This window comes from Phocoena phocoena, chromosome X (genome assembly GCF_963924675.1).
Source record: "Phocoena phocoena chromosome X, mPhoPho1.1, whole genome shotgun sequence".
Classification (NCBI taxonomy): Eukaryota; Metazoa; Chordata; class Mammalia; order Artiodactyla; family Phocoenidae; genus Phocoena; species Phocoena phocoena.
In genome coordinates this window covers 9,895,183-9,912,116 of record NC_089240.1, presented here as the reverse complement: position 1 = coordinate 9,912,116, position 16,934 = coordinate 9,895,183, and positions in this window count along the sequence as shown.

The following is a 16,934-nucleotide window of genomic DNA, read 5'->3' as shown; positions in this document are numbered from 1 at the left end:
TGTGATTTTCTTGGCTAAGCCATTAAACCGTCTACAAATAATGATGATCTTATCACCCTTTATGCAATCTAATTTATTTTTATTGTCTAATTGCATTGCCTAGTTACTCCAGAATCATGAAAAAATAATAGAGCAGAGGTCAAAAAAAAAAAAAAAAGCAAAGACTGACCAGTTAAACCACACACAGATGTAAATTCTGCCTCACAAAAAGCACAGTAAGCAATGCCAAAAGTGAAATAAAGTAGGAGAAAGTATTTGCAGTTCATGTCACAGATAAGGGGGTGATATATTTGATATGTAAAGACTTTTTAAGCATACCTGAAAAGACAAATTATTCAATAAAAAATGAACAAAAACATATTAACAGACAGTTCACAGAAAGGAAACACAAATGGCTCTTAAACAAAGGAAAATATACTCAACTTCACTCAAAAAATTACACTGAGATACCATTTTTCACTGATTCTACTGTGTAGGTGAGGCCACCTCTAAGATGGAGAGAAATCTGTAATATCTATCAAAATTGGAGAGATATACTTAGACTCAGCAATTTCAATTCTAGAAGCAGACTGTAAGAGAGACCCTCACATGTACAAATGCCTATATACAAGGATGTTCCATGCAGGGCCCTTAGCAATAGCAAAAGACTGGAAATAATCTAAATGCCTATGAGTAGTGGTCTTGTTAAATAAACCAGGATGTTATATTCATACAATGGAATACTATGCAGCAATTAAAAAGGAAAAGGTAGCTCTATATTCACTTATTCATTCATTCAAAAATATTTATTAAGCATGTACTTTATTTGGGGGACAGTTTTCAAGCTGGGAATATAGCAATGAACAAAACAGATGAAATTACCTGCCCCTTTGGAGGTTACATTACAAGATGTTAGATGGTGGAAAGTACTAGGGAGCAAAATAAGGATGGGAAAGGGGATGGTCCTGTAGACTGTCCCTCAGTTGGGATATGTCTGACATCTTTGTCATGATTAGACTGGGGTAATGGGTTTGGGGGAGAACAACCTGAGAGGTCAAGTGCCACTCGAGTCACAGCTCACCTAGGGCACATACACAACTTTCACTGTTGGTGTGGACCCTGATCACCTGGCTGAGGCAGTGCTTGTCAGCTTCCTATTATACTTTTTAATTATAGCTTAATAAAAATTTTTTAAAATTCATTTTTAAAAAGTCCCCTGGGGAACAGATGGCCAGGTGGTTGCAGACTCTTCTCTTAGCGTGGTAAACAGAGTGCTGTTGGTAGGCAAGACACTTTTATGTGGTTACTTGGGGGGGGGTCCAGAGGACAGGGCGGTGCTGTGCAGCCTTCCTAGCCTCAAGTTAAGGCCTCAACATCTAATTCCAAACATGACTCTCACACAACACTGAGCAATTGAGGAGAAAAGCCTCTAGGAGGCGCCAGAGACCAGAAGAAGAGCCTTTTGACACTTCAGGATGAATATGGCCTCCCAGAGAATCTGAGGCAACTTAAAACAAAGCTTGGAACATGGAAATGAGCAGAACATTGCAGAAAGGATTTCTGAGTGAAGAGCTTGAGGTTCCTAACTCCACCCTCCCGAAAATGTGTCCTGAGGTAAGAACAGGAGTTGACAAGTTCCAAATAACTTCAGTTTGAAGAGAAGTACATGGACAGGAAGAGTGGGAGGCGGGGAGCAGGCAGTTAGCAAAGATGTTGAAGAGAAAACCCTGATCGTTCAAGCCTCTCCATCCACCTCAGGGCCTCACAGATGCAAAACGGACTGCAAGGGCTCATCAACATTCAACGGGCTCTGAGGTGAGAGAGCAGAGCCCAAAGCCCTGGGCAGCAAGAGTCACACCTTTCCAGCCAAGTTCCTCCTCTTGGCCACACCCATGCCTCTGGCTTCCAAAAGTCTTGGCTCCAAAGGACATCAAAGGGAACCAGGTCCCAGAGAACTAAGAAGGATACTGGAGAGAATTTATCCCCATTAAGGTGTAACCAATGAATAAAAACCATCCAGCCTGGCAGAAGAAAAATGGCAACTCAGCAAATAAAATAGAGAAATGGCAACTCTGTAAATAAAGGGAAAAGGGGCAATGATGCAAATAAGGTAGAAAGTAAAACTATGCAAATAAAACAGAGAGAGACAGAGAGAGAGGAAGAGAGGAAGGAAGGAAGAAAGAAAAGAGATTTCTGTTGTTTGAGGCTGACAGCTGAAGGCGCCCATTAAAGTGAGAGCAAAGGGCTAGGAGCCTACAAGGAGAGAAAGGGCATGAGAGGAGGCCACAGCAGACAAGGAATGTGTATGAAGTTGAGGAAGATGGAAAGCAGGTGGATGAGTGGTAAGTGGCACAGCAGAGCAGAGAAGGCTAAAGCCAACCAGAGCGAGGTCAATTCACAGCATACAAGCCCGGAAAGGCTCCGGGGCTGGCGGGCAACAGTCAGGGTGGCGGTATGCCTGGCAGGGCTGCACAGGGGACGGGTTGAAAGTCTGCATGAGAAGTTAGACCCCTCCTGATTCCCTCCCTGAGACTTACTACCTCGAAAGGTTGAATCCAGAGCCTTCGGTTCAGGAATTCAGGCACAAGTGAAGGCAGGGGCAAACTGTCAAAAAGCAAACAGGAGGGTTAAAGCACAGTGTGTATCTGGAGCGCAGAATCCCATCCTCTTCCCTCCTCTGGCTCTGGGGCCTCTGACATCCACCTGGTTTACAGACGCCCCACTCCAGCACCCCAGGCAGGAGATTGGAGCATCTCATCGGGAAGATGGACAGGCACAGCAGCAGGGCCACGAGTGCAAAATTTAAGGGGACCCCCAAAAATGTAGTCATCAAGATGAATATAGTTTTAAAAAAGTAAAGTCCCTGATGGACTATATATCAGTATTAAATAACGACAGAATCGGACCCTGCACTTGCAAAGCAGTGTTTCACCTGCCTCACCCCATCCCGGCTCTGGTTCCAAGAAAACTTGATTTACCGAAATAGGCAACCAGCCTGAGGACCAGAGTTTGCCTATTTGATTTTTAAAATACAGCATTAAGATATTATGTATGTTGATTGCTGAGCTTTTGGGGACCCTATCTCCCTGAAATTCTCCACCAAACCAAGTGCTTCACTCTCCTCACCCTAGCCCTGGCCCTGCACCACAACAAAGATCCCCAATCACACTGGCACACCCTAACCAGAAGCTGGCTCCCATCCTAGGCTGGGACCTATCCTTGGGAAGGCCAGCCCTTGCAGCTGAAGCTTCTCATTAGCTGTTTGGTGTCTCACTCCTGAGTATGAAATAACCGTCAGCGCCAGTCACCTGGAATTCACCCAGCATCAAAGAAAGATGGACACAAGCAAAAAGAAAAGACAAATCACAGACACAGCAATTGATAGAATCAGGTCTTCTGGCACCTAGGACAGTGGCTGATGCTTTATTTTCTTAATGCAGATCCTGTCTTGTACAGATGCTCAATCCTCCCTCTGCAATTCTGAAATCCTTAAAAATCTGAGCACCAGAAGATTTTCGGGCTTTATCGTAACTTATTTGGCAGCAAAACCTGATCCAAACTGACCTAAGGCTAGTATGATCTTTATTTATCCACTTAGCAGGAGCCCTCTGGTTTCACGGCAGAAATCGCCATTGTGCGTAAGCATCAGGGCTGCCGCTGGCCCATCGGAAGTATTCTGTAATAAATCCTGTATGTACCGTCTTCTCTTGCTAAAATACAAACTCTGAGCTTTGACACAATTCTGGCCTACAGGTTTCAGGTAAGGGACCGTGAGTTGATATTTAAACCTCCTTCACTGGAAACACATTAGCGATTCCTGAATTGTCCTTGGCATATATTAAATCACAAAAGAGAACGTGGTTGTCAATGGGACCAAGTTATGACTTTCATGGGCCTGAGACACTTTGGCCCTCATGTGCCCCTTCCTCCATAAAAAAAAAAAAATAGTAAAAATTATATTTTATGACCACGTTGGTATAAAGACAAATATAATCCAGGCTGGAATATATTCATTTGCTGTGAGATTGGCCCTGGTTGTCAATGATGGCATCTTGGGGCTCAGATCAGGTCCCCAGAAACTAGACAAGTAGGAGACACTTACTGAAAAGCAAGGTAAATATTAGATTGGGAGAGGCTGAAGGGAAGGCCGAGGGTTGAGTGTAAGTGGCAGGAAAGAGGACCAGAAAAGGAGAGTGTTGCAGGTTGAATTACGTCCCCCCAAAATGACATGTTGACGTTTTAGCCTCTACACGTGAACGTGATCTTATTTGGAAATAGGGTGTTTGCAGATGGAATCAAGTTAAGATGAGGTCGTACCAGACTAGGATGGGCCCTAATTCAATGACTGATGTCCTTATAAGAAGAGGGAAGTGTGGACACAGACACACTTCGGAAAGAAGACCATGGGAAGATAGAGGCAGAGATTGGAAGGATGCAGTTACAAGCCAAGTAACGTCAAGGCCTGCCGGCCACCCCCAGAAGCTGGGAGAAAGGCATGGCCCAGATTTTCCCTCTCAGCCTCCAAGAAGGAACCCACCTTGTTGACAACACCTGGATTTCAGACTTCCGGCCTCCAGAATTGGGAGAGGATAAATTTCTGTTGTTTTGAGTCACCAGATTGGTGGTACTCTGCAACAGCAGCCCCAGGAAACAGATGGGAAAAGCAGAGAGCAGGGGAGTAAGTGCTGACCGGTGGAACCCACTGCTGAGACAAGTTCAAGCTGCCAGAAAAAGCCCTTTGGTCAGGCCAGTGAGCTCAGTGCACAGCACACCCTGCTAAGGATGACTGGGTCTACACGGTCTCAATCTTTCGCTGGTGCTGCCTTGGAACACATAGAAAAAAAAAAATCAAGACCCATTTCTTTAAAGAAAGCATATGGGGGTGCCCTGTTGGCGCAGTGGTTGAGAATCTGCCCGCTAAGGCAGGGGACACGGGTTCGAGCCCTGGTCTGGGAAGATCCCACATGCTGCAGAGCAACTAGGCCCGTGAGCCACAACTACTGAGCCTGCGCGTCTGGAGCCTGTGCTCTACAACAAGAGAGGCCGCGACAGTGAGAGGCCTGTGCACCGCGATGAAGAGTGGCCCCTGCTCGCCGCAACTAGAGAAAGCCCTTGCACAGAAACGAAGACCCAACACAGCCAAAAATTAATTAATTAAAGTACCCTTAATTTAAAAAAAAAGAAACCATATGAATCACACGCAAAAATGAAATTTGCGGGCTTCCCTGGTGGCGCAGTGGTTGAGAGTCTGCCTGCTGATGCAGGGGACACGGGTTCGTGCACTGGTCTGGGAAGATCCCACATGCCGTGGAGCGGCTGGGCCCGTGAGCCATGGCCGCTGAGCCTGCGCGTCCGGAGCCTGTGCTCCGCAACGGGAGAGGCCACAACAGTGAGAGGCCCGCATACCACCGAAAAAAAAAAAAAGAAATTTGCTTCACTTCCTGCACCCTGCCGAATATATAGCATTGCATGCTACTGAGGAAGTAATTTCACAACTGTTTTTCTGGTTTCCACGGCAAATCAGATCTTTGGTTGGGTCCATGGTATACGATAAGCCCAACCTCTCCTTCGGGCTCTGAGGGAACCAAATGGCACAACGAAAATAACCTATCTCAGTCCCCACCCACATCTTCCTTTTCACCTTGGGCCCCAGTGGACACCAAAAACATAACTGCGAAAGGCCAGTGCAGTTTCAGGAACAGCTCAATAAAGCCTGCCTTAGCTGAGTGCACCCTGGGAGTCAGAGTGAGCCCAGGAGCCACGCTCAGAGCCCAGCCCATGGGGCGAGAGCTGTAGGCAGGGCAGAGACCACAACTGCAGGGTGCAGAGGCAGCAAACCCCACCATGCAAGGCTAAACTAAACCCTGTGGGTTTTACCATAACACAATCTAGGGTGAAGGTGGTCTGTGAGGCATCTAAAGCTGCCTTCCTGGAACAGACAGCTTTTTATCTTTTCACACCCCTTTCCTAGCCTGCAAGCAGCGATGTTGCAAAGCTGCCCCCTCCCTCCTCCCTCTTCGAAAGCTTCCTTTGCTAAGAGGTGATTTGCCTCACACCACCTCCCCAGTTGCACCCCTTCCTCAGAATAGAGCCTGCTGATGCCCCCCTGACATGAAAGGATCAAGGGTACCTATTGATTGTAAAATGTGATGAGTCCGTCCAACTGAATGACTTCGCTGTTTGAGCATGACGCAGGATTCCACCAGAACTAAATGTTTGCCAAACTGGAAATATTTCTAATTTTTCATGGGCTCTGATGTGCTTGCAGTTGATATACTGATATTATGTATATTGATATATTGATATTATTGATATTATGAAAGTAAATTAATAAAGAAATGGCTGGCCACACAGAATCTGTCACCTTACATGAAATTTACAGTTAATAATAGATACTTGACTTGATCCATTCCACGTTTGATGGATTCACTAACAGCTTTGGAAGACAAAAGAAACCACTACCACATTAAATGCACGTATCGATTTCATACACATAAAAATATGAAAAATTATGCTGTTTGAATTCCAGGAAATACGGTAGCGTGTGTTTGTTGAGTGCTTTATCATGAAGCAAACACTGGGAGCACAAGTCATGCATTTTCTTGTCTGAGCTTCATAAAAATCAGTGAGGTGGGTGCTATCATAAGCCCCCATTTTACAGACATGGAACCTGAGGCTCAGAGGCTCATCTACCCAAGGTCACTTAGATGGTAGGTGGCAGACCGGAAAATTGAGCCTAGAGGTACCTACGTAGTTAACAAATTGGTACCAAGTGGCTGGTTGGCAGTGATCTGGTTTCAATTTTTGGCAGAAACACCAAAGCCATACCTGGAACCTTCTGGAATTAAATGCTGGGGGTATTACCCACCTTGCCTTTCCACTGATCAGTCTAACAGAGAGCACTTCCAGGTGCTCTGTAATTCCACAGAGCAACTGGAAATCCACTGATTCTAGACATATTCACCAGCTAGTGGCTCTTCGTAACCACCTGAAGAGTCACCACAGCCTGTATTGCTAATGCCGATCGAGAACCATGGGTTATGCGTTTAAATGTACTGTGTCTGCATAGCCCTGAATAGTTCTAAATTGGGAATAATACTTTAAAAAAAAAACAAATCCCTCAACTCCATTTAGTAACTCAGTTGAACTCAAATGGTACTTCACTGGAATGACATCCCCCTCAGTAGACCCCAGAGGTGATGCTGAGACACACAAATAATATCCAACTGAGTTTCCAAGCCTGACCCTGGGTCATGACGTCCTCCCCTGTGAGACATACCCTGATACTGTCAGTCTGGGTTTCCATGGGACTGCCTTCTCTCTCATCAACCCCCGTGCAGTTTGCAGGACTATTACATGGAAGAATGAGAAGCAGAATGAAAAATGGACTTGATCAAGTGCCCTCGCCCTGATCCACTGCCTCGGCTTTTCAGATAAGGCATACAAGGAACTTTGATTTTGCTTTCTGGAATCAAGCTAAGGGGCTAATGAATAAGCTTTGGGTCTTCCTGGAGGCCTTGTCAGCCGCTAAAAAAGTCTGTGCTCCTTAAGGAAAGGACCAAAAGAGCTGTTCAGATGCTGCCCGAAGACAGTGGCCCTCAACTTCAGCTGCCCATTGAGATACCTGGGAAGTTGAAAAGCTACGAATGCCCCAGCCCACTCCAGAGATGCTGATTCCATTAGTCTGTGGTTCAGCCTGGACAGCGGGATTTTTTAAAGCTCACTCTGTGATTCTAGTATACAGTCAAGGCTAAGAACCTCTCTCCCCGAGGCCAGGAGTCGGCTAGGTCCTTGCCTTCCACCCTCCATCAATGACGGGGCGGGGGGGGGGCATTTTCCCAGTTTAGTTTTATTTTATCTTATTTCCACTTTCTTATAATACAATTATATTGGCTATCACAGCAGTTTACAAATATCAAGTCAAAATTGGATACGTTCAAATGCAATTCCATCTATGTCACTGGACCTGCTGGCCTAATTCCTTATGAGCCCTTGCAGTCATTTTGTAAAGCATCGATTTCAGGGTAGACTTAATTTACTTTCAAGGTCTATAATGTGCATTCACTGGATACAAAAAATGAACTTCAAGAACTTATATATACATTAAATACTGGTAAAAAAAAATAACTCCAAGAACTTCAATAAGCACTAAATGAGCGTGGAAAAAAAGATACTAAGGTAAATGTGGGATGGGAGTCTCTTGAAATCAGTCTTTGCAATGGCTCTTAAATCTCATTCAATTTTCTAGAAAACATACCATTTTTAAAAAATTGTAAAGATTGAAAAATTTTCAATCTGACAGTTCCTGACGCTAACAAAAGCTGACCACCTGCTATGTCCAAACACTATAGAATATGATTACGGAAATAGTAACCTCTTTACTTAAAAACTCTGAACAAGAAAAGTAGCAATTATGAATACACATTAAGCTCCTGGTAGTAGATGAAGTTTGGACTTTGCCCAGGCACTAGCAAGCGACCCGGAGTGAGCCAAGAGAGGCTGTCCTTTTCTGTGCAAAGAGCAAAGGACAAACACCTCCCCACCTGCTTTACCCCCAGCCCTTTCACTCTAGGTGAGAATACCATTTCTGGCAGGACCAGAAAGTCATACCCCAGTTCAATTCCTAACTTGGAATTTGCTTCTTTTCCTCTTGAAAATGATAAGACCACTTCATTTGATTTTTGAAATTTCCTGCACACTGGACCACTCTGTCTACATTTAGAGTTGCCCCAAGACTTCGCCTTTTTATATTGATTTGCCCATCCATCACTTTCTTCGGTCACACCATTTGCCACCAAACCCTATTTCGGGGTCAGAAATCCTCTATTTTCTTGGAAAGCTTTGTTAAAAGAATAGAACGAGCTTACCACTCTTCTGGGGTTGTCCTTCCTAACTGCTCATTCTAGAACCTGCAGTGCTGCGGAGGGGCACCCGCTGTGCTACGGGCGCACATGGACAAAGAAACTAACCAACTTCCTAAAACTGGCCGCTTTACCATCAGCAGAACCTTGCCTGTGGTTTGCAAAAGCTTATGTGGGAAGAAGAGAACTTGTGATTTCGTAACTGTTGCCAAATCATTTATTGACTATGCTGTAAAATTTCAAAACTGAAATGGGGGCGTGGAGGAAAAAGTCATTTATAAAATGATTTAAATATAACCCGAGCCAGATCGATCCGGTGCATTTTTGTTAATTTGGGTTTATCTGTGTGTACGTGAGGGTGGGTGAGGGGTGGCTAAAAGGATCCTCAGCAAAATGTTAAGAGCAGTGAGCTCTGGGAAGCAGAACTGGGGGGAAATGAGGGAGAAATGGGGAAATTTTTCCTTTTCCTTAAAAAATTTTAGTGTCTTTTCTTCAACTTTGCCACAAATGTGTACTTGATTTAGGATTGCACAAACTCATTTTTTCTCATAGAATTCATGGATGTAGTTGAATAACATCTGCACCGCTTCGTCTTTGTTCCACACATTTCCGGGACAGCACATGGTGAGGTGGGCATGGGTCCCTCACCAAGCAGTGGCCACAGACTGTGCATCTCCCTCCTGGGTGTCCCTGAACCTCGGCCAGTACCCGGCACGTATTATAAGCTCAATAAATGTCCACTGAATGAGTGAGTGAATGGATGAGCAGAAGCATGAGGCAGGAAAATTTAATTTCCTGATTTGCTCTGATAAGTCAATTGGATTTTAAGCTCTCACAGAGAAGGCCCTGGAAGGTTTAGCCACAAGCAGGAGTCAGCAAACTCCAGCGTGTGGGCCAAATCTGCCCAGGGAGTAGAGAATGATTTTCACAGATGAACATTTGCCATCGATCTGATGAGACAGAACACTAACTGTAAACTCCAATGAGGCAAAAAGTTAGCATCCCCCCACCAAAGAATCCCATTCTTCTCATTATTAGACCTATGGTACAAAAAACTGCATTTGGTGATTATATTTTAAATGTTATCAATGAAATAATTGTGTAATGTGCTTTTCTCTTATTCTATAAGGACCTACATAATGCCCTCAATTGGCCTCTTGGCCTGCAAAGCCTAAAATGTTTACTTTACAGAAAATATTTGCTGACCCCTGGCCAAAAGAATAGTCTAGAATGGGATATAATGTGCTTCATATTGCCGTCCTCTCCTTGAACTGGAGGAAACCACACTGGGGACACGGTGGTAGGGACTGACGTTTTCTCTTTCTCTCTCTCTCTCTCTCTCTCTCTCTCTCTCTCTCTCTCTCACACACACACACACACACACACACACACACACACACACACTATTGTTATCATTTTTCCCTCAGGCCCTTGGTTTGCCTCTCTTGCATAACCTCTGTAAGACAATGTACGGGCTTTGAAAACCCTCTAACCACTGGTCCCTCAGGTGATTCAAGGCGTGACACATGGTGTGGGAAGGGATTCCTATGACGTCAGAGAACATGGCCCGTGGCTTCGTGGGCTCACCAAAAACCTGGGTAATAGTCACCTCAAAGACCTCATCTGGCCGCCACGCAGCCTCTTGCTTTCTCTTGAAACATTTGCTTGGAAATAAAGTTTAAGACAGTAAGTCAAAATGACCACCAATATTGGAGTAGTGGAAAGCGATCAGCATTTCTAGAAAAGCCAGACACACAGGGCCTGGCCTTCAGGCCACAGAATGTCGGCCGATCGTAGACCAGGCAGCTGGGATCACATAAAGCGTGGCGCACACTTGGGTTATACTTGCCAACAGTCCAGTGCCCATGCCAGGCAAACAAGAAAAACGAGCTACTTAATTAAAATCAAATGAGCCATCACAGGTTTTTCCACAAAGCCAGTAACCATAAAAGATGAAAATGAAAATGGAATTGACACCAGGTCAGGACAGTCACTGCAAACCAGAAGTTTAGCCCACGTGGAAAGCGGTCCGAGGATCCGGCCCTCTGCCCAAGCCCAGAAACTGGCTATCAGGGGCCCAGTCTGCTCTCCCGGCCCTGCCCTGTGAGGGCACAGGGCTCCGGGCAGCTCTTCCCTGGTTCTTCCCTTTGCCATCCACGCTGACTCAAATCTTTATTTCGAAATGGAGATGATCGGTCATCAAGTGCTTCCACCTAGCAAACCTACCAGAGAGCATGCACTTCCCAGATGCACAAACCACCCTCTGGGGTGCTTGAGCCTCTCTGAGCCTCAGTTTTCTCAGCTCTCAAATGGGGAGAAGAATAACAGTATCTTTCTCTTACGGTGGCTTTAAGGATTAAATCATGCTTGCGGAACCCTCAGAACAGTCCCTAACAGAGCCAACACTCAACTAGCAGAGCTAGGATTATTGTTACTACTCTCATTGTCATGGACTTCACTCACCTCTAGGCTGTTTCCCGCAGTAGGCCGGGAGGGCCACTCAAGGCGCTGGCTGTGACCCTTTCCTCTGGCGTCAATGAGCACCACTGCACTCGTACGGCCGCAGATGGCTTCAACCCATCAAGGCTGCAGTGAAATCCCGTGTGTGGACATACCGTGAAACCCTGGACATGGCTCAAGACCTAGGACAACATCAGGGGCTGGGAATCAGTTTTGTCCAAAATAATCAACATGAAATACACAAAAAGGCTAAAGCGGAAGGGGTGTTGTAAAAGAAACATTTCTCAAGCAAAGGATTTGGATAAAGAAATACACAAAAGGATTCCTCTACACAAGGTCAGATCTGATATGAGCCTGTCCTGGTTTTAAACTGAGGTGTAGAGCTCCTGAGGGGACAGCAAGCTGCCTTTTCCGATCAGCGCAGACACAGGTGACATGGGCCGCAGGAAGCAGCTATCATCGGTCTCCTGGTTCTCCTGCTCCGGTTCGCTAAATCCTGAGCCCCGTAACCCACTTGCCCTGACTTACTCCTACCCCACTGCGCGCATCCCCACTGCAGAAGTTCTTGTCCATCTGTACTATCATTTCTCGTTTCAAACAAAAGCTTAAAGTGTTAGTCTATACAATGCCTCAGTACCCATTAGAAAATGGCAGCCTTCTGGATGCAAAAGTTTGCTGAACGCACTCTTCCTGTGGGCTGATGCAGCCTCAAATCAGGGCACAGAGCTACATAAGAGGAGGTAGGGCTGGATTCCAGGCTCACTTGGTCATATGGCCAACTACCCTTGAGCAGTGGACAACCTGTGCAACTGTACATGGTGGCCCAGCTAAACCAAACTGAAACTCATTTCATCATGATGAATGGGACCATATCCTTTCAATAGCACCCCTGACTACCCAGAAACAGGGACAAGGCAAGGTCCCTGCAGTCCTCTGCAAATTCCCTTCTTGAGTCAGTCACAGCTTGCAGACCAGTTATCTGAAAACCTCGGTCTTTCCATCAGTTGAAACATCTTCCTGTGTTTCCTGACGTCAGTGTCCCCCAGATGATGGGCCAAGACATCAAAAAACCCAGAGCACTCTACAGGTGGAAGGGCCCCTTATTTCATGGATGAGGGAACCAAAGCCAAAGGTCAGGAGTGCAATGGTGCTGGAGAGGACTCTTGGAATTCTCACTGCTCCACTTCTGCTTTTGAGTTCTTTCAACTTCTCCCTTCGTGAACGCCCTAAGTGAAGAGCCCAGCAGTATCAAGTACTCCATCAATATTTTGAGAAGACGATGAGGGTGGGTTTTCTGGTCACATCAACCTTTTGTTCTTACTCCCCACCTCTTTTATTAAAATCTCATCATTATCATCAAGTTTCTCTTTCCAGTGACAGATTGTGTATACACCAACATTAATTCTTGCTGCTCCAGGTCTGCCAAAGCACATTTAGGTCTTGACAGATGTCCCTAGATCAAACGGAATGAGTGAAGCAGAAAAGCCCCCACTCGAGACACAAACATCCTCCTCCCTAATGAAAACTGAATAAAGTATGGTGTTTAATTGATAATAATGTATCAATATTGGTCTGTTGCGACAAATGTACCATAATCATATAAGATGCTAACGACAGGAGAAACTAGGCGTGGGGTACACAGAAACTCTGTGTACTGTCTTTGCAACTTTTCTGTAAATGTAAAACTATCCTAAAATTTAAAAGTTTATTTAAATTTTAAAAATAAGTGACTGTGTAAACTGAGTAAGGTTAAGATTCTCTCCATGTGTCTATATATACAAATATATGTAAAATAAAATGTGAACTTTCTTGCTCAAAACAAGAAGAGGAAAGACAAAGCTGTTTTCAGAGGATCAAAAGCAGAAGGTGTGGATACTCATGAAATGTCCAGAAAGCAATGAACACAATGAAGTGGGCCATCGTGGTCCTTATCTCAGTCCTGGTTACTTGCACAGGGCCTGGCATACAGTAGGGACTCAATAAAAATTCCTTGTTGAGTGAAGGTGATGGAAGTAGAGCTACCAAAGAAGCCAGACAAAGAGCAGTCCAAGGAAGAGGCAAACCTGGACCAAACAGTACTGGGAAAAACAGAGAGAAGAGGACGGTTCTTCTAGAATGCAGCTCTTAACACCTCAGCCACTGCCCTCCACCCTACCTGCTTACAAAAGCTCTCCAGAGGATTTCCCACTGCCTTCAATATAAGGTCTAACTTGCTTAGGATCACCAACGGGACCCTTTCTGATGAGCTCTGTCTCCCTTCCCAGCTCTTCAAGAGCCAAGCCCCCCTCTGACCCAGCACTCGTCTTTCAGACACGCTTGCATTTCCCCTTCCAAGTCCTGCTCATGCAGCCCTCTGGGCGCACGCTCACACTGCCCCATCTCACCAACTCTGAGATGTGTGTCTGAATCAGCCCCACTCATGGCTGGGGTGGACCTCCTGCTCTGTGCTCTCAAAGGGCCAAGCCATCCTCTGCTTCCCTCTTTCAAGGCTCTTATCACTTATTAATTGACTAGCCCGTGCCCCACTCTGGATGGGGGCTCCCTAAGGACAGGCATTTTATCATTTTATCCTTGAGCACCCACCTCAGTGGCTGGGGGATAGTAGAAGCTAAGCTCAGTGTTTTGGGAATAAAGGGAGGGAGGGATGAAGAGACAACGGAGGAGGGTGGGAGGGGAAGAAAGGATGTATTTCGTGGCCATGGCTGACCCTTAAGCAGAGCTTACTGTGTGCCGGGGATTTTTCCTTGATTAATTTCTTTACCTCTCCCAGGAACCCTGTGATGGAGGGACTATTATTCCCAATTTATTCCCAATTTTCATACGAAGAAACTGAAGCACAAAGAGTTTAAAAAAGTCATGTTCCTGGAGGAATCAGGCTCCCTGACTTCAGACTATACTACAAAGCTACAGTAATCAAGACAGTATGGTACTGGCACAAAAACAGAAGGAGAGGTCAATGGAACAGAATAGAAAGCCCAGAGATAAACCCACACACATATGGTCACCTTATCTTTGATAAAGGAGGCAGGAATGTACAGTGGAGAAAGAACAGCCTCTTCAGTAAGTGGTGCTGGGGAAACTGGACAGGTACATGTAAAAGTATGAGATTAGATCACTCCCTAACACCATATACAAAAATAAGCTCAAAATGGATTAAAGACCTAAATGTAAGGCCAGAAACTATCAAACTCTTAGAGGAAAACATAGGCAGAACACTCTATGACATAAATCACAGCAAGATCCTCTTTGACCCATCTCCTAGAGAAATGGAAATAAAAACAAAAATAAACTAATGGGACCTAATGAAACTTCAAAGCTTTGGCACAGCAAAGGAAACCATAAACAAGACCAAAAGACAACCCCCAGAATGGGAGAAAATATTTGCAAATGAAGCAACTGACAAAGGATTAATTTCCAAAATTTACAAGCAGCTCATGCAGCTCAATAACAAAAAAACAAACAACCCAATCCAAAAATGGGCAGAAGACCTAAATAGACATTTCTCCAAAGAAGATATACAGACTGCCAACAAATACATGAAAGAATGCTCAACGTCATTAATCATTAGAGAAATGCAAATCAAAACTACAATGAGATATCATCTCACACCAGTCAGAATGGCCATCACCAAAAAATCTAGAAACAATAAATGCTGGAATGGGTGTGGAGAAAAGGGAACACTCTTGCACTGCTGGTGGGAATGTGAATTGGTTCAGCCACTATGGAGAACAGTATGGAGGTTCCTTAAAAAACTGCAAATAGAACTACCATATGACCCAGCAATCCCACTACTGGGCATATACCCTGAGAAAACCATAATTCAAAAAGAGTCATGTACCAAAATGTTCATTGCAGCTCTATTTACGATAGCCCGGAGATGGAGACAACCTAAGTGCCCATCATCGGATGAATGGATAAAGAAGATGTGGCACATATATACAAGGGAATATTACTCAGCCATAAAAAGAAACGAAATTGAGCTATTTGTAATGAGGTGGATAGACCTAGAGTCTGTCATACAGAGTGAAGTAGGTCAGAAAGAGAAAGACAAATACCGTATGCTAACACATATATATGGAATTTAAGGGAAAAAATGTCATGAAGAACCTAGAGGTAAGACAGGAATAAAGACACAGACCTACTGGAGAACGGACTTGAGGATATGGGGAGGGGGAAGGGTGAGCTGTGACAAAGCGAGAGAGAGGCATGGACACATATACACTACCAAACGTAAGGTAGATAGCTAGTGGGAAGCAGCCGCATAGCACAGGGAGATCAGCTCGGTGCTTTGTGACCGCCTGGAGGAGTGGGATAGGGAGGGTGGGAGGGAGGGAGACGCAAGAGGGAAGAGATATGGGAACATATGTATATGTATGACTCATTCACTTTGTTATAAAGCAGAAACTAACACACCATTGTAAAGCAATTATACCCCAATAAAGATGTTAAAAAAAAAAAAAAGTCATGTTCCTCTGGCTCCAGAAATGTGCTCTTAACCACTATCCAATAGTCTAACTATGCACAGGATCGCAGGGACTTATAAAAAGTCACCTAATCTGGCAAAGAGAAGATTATTGGTGACACTCAAGAAAGTAGTTTTGAGTGCGGTAGAATCAAAAGCTGGGTTCTAAGGGGCTGAACAGTAGCGTAGGATGAGACCAAACATGACCACCTCCCAGCACCAACCCCAGCACACCAGATGAACTTTCCAGAAGGAGTGCACTGATGACCATTCTCTCGCCTCCAACTCCACCGTAAGCATGGACCCATGAGCCAGGAAGCAGGTTTCTCTGCAGTCTTAATCCAATCTTTCCCAATGGTCCCTCTCAAAAGCTGTGGACCTCAGTCCTGCTCTTCAGCTGACGTGACCGCCCTTCATTCACTCCTTGAGAAGGGCCCATGCCTTCCCAACTCTGCAGTCTCTTGCTGCGCCTGCAGAGGTCTGTCCTTGCCCCACCTCACCCCAGCGCTGTGAATCACAGGAGCTTGCATTCTGTGACGGGTGGGTGCCTCTCGGCCGTGAGCATTTGGGACACAGCTGTCGGTGTCCTGCCCATCTCAACTGGCACCCACGTGGCCAGGCCCACCCAGCAGATGTGCGGCTCTCAGTATTGAGTCCCCAGGCCGCTCCCTGCCTCGTGGCATTTCGTCTCCTCTGTGCCAGGCACCCACCTAAGGCACTACCCATGTACATTTCCCATTGTGTTTTGGTGGTTATTAAAATCTCCACTTTTAGAGAAGGAAGCATGCTTGCAAAGGTTCAGTAATTCGCCCAAATGAACCGAAAGCTCTGTAGAACTTGTCACATTCTGCCCTGGATTATATTTTGGTAGGTCCATCTTATATCCTCTATCAGACCGTAAACCTTTTGAACCCAAGTGCTGTTTTTTTTCGGCCACGCCGCAAGGCTTGTGGGATCTTAGTTCCCCAACCAGGGATTGAACCCATGCCCTTGGCAGTGAAAGCACAGAATCCAAACCACTGGACTGCCACAGAATTCCCCCAGGGGCTGTTTTATTTGTCCAGCTTGGCCCTGTATACTTATCGGTTGACAAATGTTGGTGAAAATGAATGGGGAGCACAGAGGATTATATTAGTAGAATTAAGGGACGTTTATTATATGTAAATCTTTTC